The sequence below is a fragment of the Zingiber officinale genome, chromosome 2B, assembly GCF_018446385.1.
Source record: "Zingiber officinale cultivar Zhangliang chromosome 2B, Zo_v1.1, whole genome shotgun sequence".
Classification (NCBI taxonomy): domain Eukaryota; kingdom Viridiplantae; phylum Streptophyta; class Magnoliopsida; order Zingiberales; family Zingiberaceae; genus Zingiber; species Zingiber officinale.
In genome coordinates, this window is record NC_055989.1 from 149,552,036 (window position 1) to 149,563,184 (window position 11,149).

At 33.5% G+C, this 11,149-nt stretch overlaps 1 pseudogene; it reads left to right on the plus strand.

The window, feature by feature from the left end:
• Positions 1–6,441: 6,441 nt before the first annotated feature.
• On the plus strand, positions 6,442–8,622 carry LOC122048855 (annotated as a pseudogene).
• Positions 8,623–11,149: the final 2,527 nt, after the last annotated feature.

Consider the following 11,149-nt stretch of genomic DNA (forward strand, 5'->3'; position numbering starts at 1 on the left):
TTGGTACATACTACAAGTTTAATAATGTACAAGTTTAATTCAAATCGTACAAGTTTAATAATATTTCAAATTATATTCTCATTAGGTAATAATGTATATGAACAAATCTTAGATGTACAATTAATTAGAAAATGAATTTATTAGAGATAATTTTATTGCTAAAGTTGAATAGTTTGTGAACTTTGCTAAGAGTCATCCAGAATGTATGAACAATACAGAGTTACGTTGTCCGTGTAATAATTATAAATGTAGAAATAAAACCTTCCATGATGAGGATACCATGAAAGTACATATATATATATAAATGATTTTATGTCAAATTACTACAATTAGTATTATCTTTAAGACATGAAAATCAAGAAGCGCGCACTCAACTGCCTCAGTAGATCAGAGCATGGCCACTCAGGAGCAGAGGAGGACTGCTAATGAGAAAAGGAGGGGCGAACGAGACACGAATCAAGAATCTATCTTGGCCCATATACGAGCGATCATTACTAATTGGATCCCGCCACCATATGATTTTGAGTCACAGGAGACTTAAGACCCATCAAACTGTGTTAATTATCTTATTCTGAGATTTGTTTAACTACAACTTAATTTTTTTTATTTATAATACATAAATCATGTAAAATATATTTATTCTATTTTGATATTTTAATCTGTTCATTTTTAAATATTGTATTATATTTTTACTGGAGTCGTTATTGATATATTCATCATTATCATTTGATAGCCAAAATATGATACAAGTATCTTTTTTATTACATGTAAAATTAGTTATACGTATATGTATTTTTTTAATTATACATATGCTACAATTTTTTAATTATACATTATTATGATCGGAATCTATCGTATTTGACTTTTTATAGGATTTTATATTACTGCCTTATGCGGGTTATAGCGAGCGGATCTCAAAGATAACATGGTGGTCAAAATCAAAGTAAGGTGGGGGTAGGCTCGACCCTGGAGGAGGGCAATCCTGGGTGATGACCCTGGGCCTAGATTTTGGGGGGCCCAAATTTTTTTTATTTTAAATATTATGTTTTTAGTGCAGGAACGAAAAATAAATTTAGGGCAAATTTTCCTGTTTCTGTCGCCTGCACCTACGTGATGAAAACTTGTTGTCGCCGCGACGCCACCTGCACCTGCGCCTATGAGAAAGAGAATGACTCAAAGATATGTCTTCTCCTCCTTTTTCTATTTGAAATTCTCTGTCCCTGTCGCATCTCTTCTTCTTCATTCACTCACAGTTCATCTAAGTTTTCAACGGCTATTTCTGTCACATCTCTTCTTCTTCTTTCGCATCTTTGCCCCTTCTCAAGAATTTTTTACCGTTATTTGTGTTATATGGAATTTTTAAGAATAGAGATGATAAATACAACCCATTGAATTAAAATTTTCATTGTGAATTGTGAGCTTTAGTTGTCTATTGTCATTGTAAAAAATTGGTCTCAAATTTTTGTTAGATTTGATTTTTTGGAGGAGAATTTTGTTCGTTTAGTGGTGTTTGATCTCTGGTGACTGGTGTGTGACAGTGTGAGCTCAATGTTTTCTTGCTAGCTAAGCTAAGGTGTTGTTTTTCTTTACTCACTTGAAGAATTGCTATTTCTTAATAAATTGGTACTTGATAATCAAGTTAAAAATTTCTATAGGGTGTGTGTGATATTTCTCCTTGGCCTATGACCAATTATTAATATCTCTTGTTGATGTCTCTAATTTAAAATTGAGTGAGCACCTTAAATTCATCTTCTGTCCACTTCCTTCTGCGATAGCTGCTATTGTAGACTTGTAATTTCTATGTAGATTCAATGATAATAAGTTTAGGTTTACAAGATAATTTTTCAATCACACAAATTGTTTTGTTCATCATGGATAAGGTGCAAAAAAAGAGAGGAAAAAAATAGAATTTAGGAAGTATCCATTGTGCTTCAACCAATTGCATTTGTTTGGATATAGCTTGTTATATTAACCATGATTTTGTTGTATATAAATATAATATAAGCATGAGTTAGACTTTACAAGGATCAGATAATCTAATTTTGTTTCAATGAGTCACTAGTCACTATTTCTGCTTGAACTTATGCGCTTGAACTTGTGTTGTTATAATTAGTATTGTTGTTTCTTTATGTACCACAATTTTACTATTAGTTTTAATTTAACAATGATTTAATTTTCTTTTAATAGGTGTTGTCTGATGATGTGCTTAACTTAATGACCTAGGACATTTCTATTTGTTGGAATGTATACTAAAAGTCTAGCTTTTGTATAAATATTTACTTAGAAATAAGAATTATATTGGTCAAATATCTACATTTATAAGTTAAGTGTAGTTGTTCGATTAATTTATATTGTAGATAACATGGTGTGTGGTGTCACACACAGAAGATCATGTTATCGGTTCTTTATAAATTATAAACAGTAGCTCACGACTAAGATGGATAGGAACAAACCATTGGAATAGTCGTAGTATAATTTGGTATTAATTTATCTTAACTATAAAATTACACTAGTACACTCTAAGTGTATTGAGTAGGACCATATAAGGTAAGTTTTTTTTTTGCTGACTTAATAAAAGAACAAGACCTTAGTTATTATGGAAGTGTATGCTCTTAATCCTAATATAATAACAAGCACATATATTTAGTATTAATTTCTTTAACTTATCAATATTTGAGATTTAGCTTGATAAATCAAAAGGCCCGATAAGTTGGGAAATGATATTACTTATAGTGTGTGTTGTTGATTATAGAAGGAAACTGTGTCCTAGAAATCTAGGTTGATAATGTCCCCAAGAGGAGCTCATAAGGATTGTCATGTTAAACCCTGCAGGTGAACTTAGTCCGACATGACAATAAGGTTGAGTGGTACTATTCTTGTACTAAGATATTGATCCTGTCTGAGAAGCTTGACAAAATGGAAAGCCGGGGAGAGAACTTACTCCTGATGGAGAAGAATACCTGAGGACGCCCGATCTGAGAAAACCAAAGCGGATCTAGAAGAAAAAGCCACAGAACACCTCCTTGTGCAAAGACCCAAGGACAGAAGGAAGGATCCTGTGAAAAATACCAAGATCTGGAGCTCCGACGACTTCCTGCGCACAAGAGACCAACCAACACTATCGTCAGTGACCTAAGACCGGGGTGAGAATCCCTGGCTAGGCCCTCCGACGCTCAAGTCAGTGATCTCTCTTAGTGTGGAAGGAATAAGATGAAGAAGATGAATAGTGATTGAAATTAGGGTTTGTAATGGATAGTTGTGAGTGTGGTGAGCGTGAGCATACCTGGTCAACGGAGAGGATTCCCCTTTTTATACAACTTCATATAACCTCCGTAGTCATGAAGTGGACCCCGATTTGTTAGAGTTTGTTATGAGATGACGTCAGCCATATACTTTCCGAAAATAATTTTTAAGGAATCTTTTTTGTACCCCAGATGTACTTTCTTTGTCGCCTAGTACCTGCAGAAGAGTCTAGAAGCATTCTTCTTGCCAAACCAATCAACCTGTTATACAATCACATAAGTTATTTATGAATATTCTCGAAATATTTGTTTTCGCCCTGTCTTATATCGAGTTACATTTATCGTTCATGTTTGTTCACCCTGTTTTCACTATATTATAGACAACTCGATATTATATTATGAATCTTGTAGGGCCTGTGTCTTTATATACCTGGGCGATCATATATACTTGACCAATATCGGTTTATATCTAAATGTATTACTTCAGATAATCTTGACTTATCTATCTTAAATGCTTAAACCCTGCCGATATTGGCCTACCTTTCTTAAGGTATATACCGACCGATATTGACCTATATTTTCTTAAGCATGTTACCCCGGTCGATATTGACTTATATTTTCTTAAGCATGTTATCCCGACCGATATTGACCTATATTTCTTAAGGTATATACCGGCCGATATTGGTCTATATTTTCTTAAGCATGTTACCCCGGCCGATATTGGCCTATATTTTCTTAAGCATGTTACCCCGGCCGATATTGGCTTATATTTTCTTAAGCATGTTATCCCAGTCGATATTGACCTATATGTTCTTAAGCATGTTACCCCCGTCAATATTGGCCTATATTTCCTTAAGTCTGTTATACCGACTGATATTGACCTATATTTTCTTAAGCATGTTACCCCGGCCAATATTGGCCTATATTTCCTTAAGCCTGTTATCTCGGCCGATATTCATACCTGCTTAATTCTGCCATCTCTTTTCCCCTTTTTACCGGGGACCTACTAAACCTAACTCATATCAATATTAATTAAAGAGAGTTGTCAGTAACTCATTTAATTAATGGACATTTGACATCTTAAACACAGGGAGACTAACACACTCATAATAAGAAGGAGCCCAAAATATAATTTGGGATTGATGCGGTAGTTCAATAATAATTCTTTAGTGGTATGAATTATTATTGATGAAATTAAGTTGGGTGTTCAGGGCGAACACGGGAAGCTTAATTTCATCGGGAGACCAAAACCAATTCCTCCTCTCGGTCTCTATCGTAGTCTCTTGTATATAGAGAATTATACCCACCGCATACCCACCTTTCTACCCACCTTGAGGTGGCTGGCCAAGCTAGCTTGGAGCCCAAGCTAGGGCCGGCCAAAGCTAAGGGTGGAGTCAATTTAAGGTGGCCAGCCAAAGCTTGGATCCCAAGCTTAAGTGACCGGCCACTAGAAAAATAAAAGAGATTTTATTTAAAATCTTTTCTTATGTGGATATCATGGTTTTAAAAGAGAGTTTAAACTTTAAATCTTTCCTTCTACAAAAGATTAAGTGAAAGATTTGATATCTTTCCTTATTTGTAGTTAAAAGGAATATTTTAATTTTTGATAAAACTTTCCTTCTTTGTAACCATGTTCATGATTAAAAAGAGAGTTTTAAAATTAAATATTTCCCTTTATAAGTTTCTACAAAAGATTAAGAAAAGATTTGATATCTTTCCTTATTTGTAGATTGAAAGGAAAATTTTAATTTTAAAGAAAACTTTCCTTTATGGTAATCATCCACATGTTTTAATAGAGAGATTTTAATTTATAAAATTTCCTTTTATAATCAACCATGAAGGGAAAAATTATTAGAGAAATTTTTATTAAAAATTTCGGAAGCAAATTAGGAAGTTTTAATTCTTGTGTTATTAAAACTTTCCTTGCTTGGAGCTATGAGGTGGCCGACCATGATGTTTTAAGAAAAAGAAATTGGTTTTAATCAATTAAATTTTCCTTTTCATGGCAAAGAAAATAAGGAAGTTTTATTTAAATTTTCCTTATTTGTCAAGACCAAGGATTATAAAAGAGAGGGAGGGGGGTGCCTTCATGAGACACAACTCTATTCTATTTTTCTCTCCTCTCTTCCTTGGTGGTGGTCGACCATAAGCTCCTTGCTCTTCTCCTTTTCTCTTCCTCCTTGGTGGCCGGCGGCATCAACACAAGAGGAGTCCTTGGTGGCCGGTTCTAGCTTAGAGAAGAAGGAGAGAAAGGAGGCTTTGCTCTTGCATCCCTTGTAGCTCATTGGTTGGTGGCCGAATCTTGCTAGAAGAAAGGAGGATTGGTGGTTCTCATCTCGGTTGATCGTTGCTCACACAACGTCTGAGATAAGAAGAGGAATACGGTAGAAGATCAAGAGGTTATTGCTTACAAAGAAAGGTATAACTAGTAATTATTTTCCGCATCATACTAGTTTTCTTTGTATGAATTCCAAACACAAGAGGCTAGTGATTCTAGATTTTCGGATTAGATATTCGAAGTTGTGTTTCTTTTGTTTTATTTTTTCGAATTTGTGATTCGATTGTTCCTTTTGGTTAAACCTAGAGTTATATAAGGAAATTAAATATTAGGTTTCTTTAAAAGGCTTTGTCTAGGCGGTGGTGGATGATCCCATACACAAGAAGGCCTAGTGCCTCGCCATGTAGTCATGTAAGCCAATTATAGAAATTAATATTTAATTGAATTTATAACATAGGTGGATTTGGATCAATAATGTTAAGCATCGTTTACGATCCAAGTCTAAACCATTAAGAACAGATAAGTTAAATTTAGAATCAATAATGTTAAGTTCCATTTGCGATTCCGAATTTAATTTCTAAAGAACACAATAGGTTGTTAGGAAAGGTTCAGGACTTGTACAAAATTTTTGTACAGTGGAACCGGTATGATCTTCCTAGGACCAACCAACACTATTAATATTGAAAACTATCATATTTCAGGTGCTATTATTCCTTTACTAGTGAAATAATTTGAATTATCTATTTTTTTTTGTAATTATTGTGGTTTTGTACATTATAATATGTTGTCTAAAAAATATTTTTCTGGATGTGAGAAAAGGAAAAAAAATGAAAAAAATTAGAACACTTGACTGAATCACAAAGAGGTGGCATTAATAAATTTTTTATTAAAAGTTCTCATGAAAATACACAAAATTCAACTATGACGGTGAATGATGTAGATGAGTGTAATGAGATTCATGATGTTAATGAAGAAAGGAAAATTTTGAGTGGGCACGAAAATGTTTTAAATAGGGTAGATAATGAGAATATTGACATTGATGAATAATTTATTTCTTCACTTGATATATATGATCCAAGAAATTGGGATAATCTTGATAACAATGCACGTGATATTTTAATTGAAAAAAGGCCTATAAAAAAATGAATATTGTATATCCTTTGAACGACACTTCTAGGCATTTCTCTTGTGCTCATTATTCTAGACATTTAAGTAATGGAGAAATAAGAGACCGAAAGTGATTGATTTATAGTAAATATGTAGATAAAGTTTATTATTTTTGTTGCAAGTTTTTTAAATCTGAAAACAATAGAAGTTCATTAGCAAAGGATGGATTTAGAGATTAGAAACATTTTAGTGAACAACTTAAAGAACATGAAAATACTATTGAATATATAACTAACATAAACACTTGGAATGAATTAAAAATGCAATTAGATAAAAATCTAGCAATTGATAAAGACCTACAACAAGAAATTTCCAAAGAAAAAGAGCATTGGAGACAAGTTATAACAAGAATATTAGCAGCGGTAAATTTTCTTTCTAAACGTTTGGCTTTTTGAGAATCTAATGAAAAACTTTATCAAGATAATAATGGAAATTTTTTGGGGTTGATTGAAATGATTGCTGAATTTGATTATGTGATACAAGATCATATTAGCGTATTCAAAGTAATGAAATTCATTATCATTACCTAGGTCATAAAATTTAGAATGAGTTGATTTCTATTTTAGCTAATAATGTTAAAAGTGTTATCATTAATACAATTAAATAAACAAAATATTTTTCAATAATTCTTGATTGTACCACAGATATAAGTCATCAAGAACAAATGATTTTTATATTACGATGTGTTAATATGTCAGGTAATAAAGTGAAAATAGAGGAGTACTTGTTAGAGTTTCTAAAAGTAGATGATACATATGGTTTAGGACTTTTTAACTAATTACAAAATGTGTTAAAATCATTTGATCTTAGTATTGAAAATATTAGAGGTCAAGATTATGATAATGGTTCCAATATAAAAGGAAAACACCAAGGAGTTTAAAAGAGGTTACTTGAAATAAATCCAAGAGTGTTGTATATGTCATGTGCTTGTCATAGTCTTAATCTAACACTTAGTGATATGACATATTCTTGTATTAAAGCTATTCCTTTTTTTGGAGTAGTGCAATACATATATACATTATTTTCAAGTTCTCCTAAGAGATGAAAAATTGTACTTAATAATGTGAAGGAATTAACCATCAAATCTTTGTCGAATACTCGTTAGGAAAGTCGTATTAAAAGTGTTCAAGCTATTAGATTTCAAATTATGGAAGTGAGAGCAGCTTTACTTGAATTAAATAATATTTGTGATGATGCAAAGTCAATAAGTGAAGCTGAAAGTTTAGCTAATTCAATCAAAAAATTTGAATTTTTACTTGGTATGGTTATTTGGTATGATATCTTATTTGCTATAAACATGGTGAGTAAGAAATTACAATCAAAATCTATGTGCATTGACTCTACCATGAAACAATTAGAAGGTGCAATCTCATTTTTTTGAAAAGTATAGAAATTATGGTTTTGCTACAAGTTTGACTATTGCTAAGAGTCTTGCATTAGATATGAATATAGATTCAATATTTATAACAAAGCGTCCTATTTTTAGGAAAAGATAATTTAATAAAAGAGAAGATGATAAAGTTTCACTATCACTAGAAAAGTCCTTTAGAATTGATTATTTTATTGTTGTTGTGGATATGACAATTGCTTCTTTAAAATGTAGATTCGAGCAAATGAAAATCTTTGAAAATATATTTGATTTTTTATTTGATTCAAAAACATTAAGAATTTTGGATGATGATAAATTGAGAAAATGTTATGTCAATTTAAAATGTACTCTAACTCATGACAACTAATCAGATGTTGAGTTAGATGATTTATTTACTGAATTAAAAATATTACAAACGACTTTACCAAATATGATAATGTCTGCAATTGATATTCTTGAATTTGTAGATTGTTATCCAAATGTTGCAATTACTTATAGAGTTTTATTGACTATGCATGTTACAGTAACATCGGAGTTTTTCAAAATTAAAATTATTAAAAACATATATGAGATTGTCAATGTCTCAAGAAAGATTAAATGGATTGACAATTTTATGTATTGAGAAAGACATCTTGGAAAATCTTGAAACTGATAATATTATAGGAGATTTTGCAAATAGAAATGCTAGAAAAAGTCATTGTAGATAAATTATATATTATTAGAAATTTATTTGGGATCTCATTTTATGATTTTGCCCAAGCCCTCCTGAGTCGAAGGACCGGGGTTGGGTGAGGGTCGAAGTCAGAATAGGGGAACGTCTCCCATTTGTTTTTGTTAATCGCCCCATGTTAAAACTTTAGGGTCCTGCCCGAGTGGTTACAAAGTAAGACGCTTGAATAAAGCCAATCAGATGTAAAGCCGGTCGGATATAAGGATTCTAATATTTTACTCTGGAGGTTAGGAAATAATGTACCTGATTAGTCGAGTAGTCGACCGAGTGCAAGGGAGTTTAACCAGGTGAAAATCTTACTGAACTCTAAGTGCTTAGCCCTTATGAAAATCCTTTAGTAAAAGATCGACTGGACGAAAACCGATCAAACACAAGGTTATCTATGTACGCCCAACCGGACAAAGACCAGGCAAGCTTAAAGACACTTGGCCTTATAAAACTCTTATTATAAGACTGACCGAATAAAGGCCGGTCGAACATAAGACTCTTCGTGTACGTCTAGCCGGGTAAAGACTGGGCGGACTTAAGGACACTTGGCCTTATAAACCTGTTAGTATAAGAATGACTGGACAAAAGTCGGTCGAACATAAGGCTCTTCGTGAATGCTCGACCGGGTAAAGACCGACTAGGCTTAAGGACACTTAGCCTTATAAAACTCTTAGTATAAGACTGGCCAAATAAAGACCGGTTGAAAATAAGGCTCTCCGTGTACGCCCGACTAGATAAAGACCGAGAGGGCTTAAGGACACTTGGCCTTATAAAACTCTTAATATACGAATGATCGGACAAAGACCGGTCAAACATAAGTCTCTCCGTGTACGCCCGGCTGGGTAAAGACCGGGCGAGCTTAAGGACACTTGGCCTTATAAAACTCTTAGTATAAGACTGATTGAACAAAGGTCGGTCGAACATAAGACTCTCTGTGTACGCCCGACCGGGTAAAGACCGATTTGGCTTAAGGACACTTGGCCTTATAAAACTCTTAGTATAAGAATGGCCGGACAAAGACCTGTTGAACATAAGCCTCTTCGTGTACACTCGGCCGGGTAGAGACCGGGCGGGCTTAAGGACACTTGGCCTCATAAAGTTCTTAGTATAAGGTCGGCCGGATAGAGGTCGGCCGGATAGAGGCCGGCCAAGCATAAGGATATCTGTGTACTCTCAGCTCGGCAAAGACCGAGCATGCTTAAAAATACTTATCCTTAGGAAACTCTATATATCCGCTCGGTCGGGCACAGGTTGACCAAGTTTAAGTTACCTAATCTCACATTATCTCTAAAATAAAGCTCTAACATACATAATCTATCATATGACTTCTTGAATAATGATTTGATATACTATGAGCACTATATTAGTCTCTGAACAAATCTCTGCAGTATTTAACATATGACAGAGCATATTGATACAATGAAAAATAATATGACCGGCCTTGTGGACCGACCGAGATACATTCAGCAGATAAGCAACGGGCAATATTTTAACAACCTGTCATAATTGTCAAAGAATATTCCTTTGAAACCTCCTTCAGAGCCTACCTTGTTTCCCATGGGTGATTCATCTATATCAACAGCCTCCTCCAATGACTTCAGAGAAGGTTTAAGTTATAAACGAAAAAAAAGATACATCTGTGGGTAGAAAAAAGATTCCTCGGAAGCTCTTTGAAGAACAACCTAACAAACTCTGATGCATGAAGTCACCTCATGATCACGGAGATTGTAAGAGGTGATATAAAAAGGGGGTCCTCTCCATTGACAAGATACGTAATTTTCGCATTTGAGACCTTCATTCATACATCCTCTACTATTTTTCTTCTTCTACTTGCCGAGAAACTATACTGACTTGAGCGTCGGAGAGCCTTTCTAGGGATCCCTTCCTGGTCTTTGGTCACTAACACTTCGTGGGATCGTCTGATTATACATAGGATCGTTGAGGAGCTTCATCATAGATTGGAGAGTGAACTATTATCAACAAACCATCCACTTGAGCTAGCGTGTCATCTCCTCAGCCTTCAGATAGGATCACTACCCTATATGATTTTGTATGGATGTATTATTTGGAGTGCTTTTCTATCATGGTATGAATTTAGATATCTTATTCTGGAGATTTAAATTTAGATACTTTATCATGGATAATTCGATAGTTTGTATCATGATATGAAATTTAATTTAGTTTGTTTGTATGATTGTGTTTATGATTAGTTTATAGAAATTGTGTTTGTTTGTATGATTATTATTCTATGGATTGTGTTTGTATGTATGATTGTAATTGTACATATTTATTGCGTTTGTATTATTATTGTCTGTGATGATTTTATAAAGATATGGAAATTGTAAACAAGGTATATTCTAAATATAAAAGTTTCC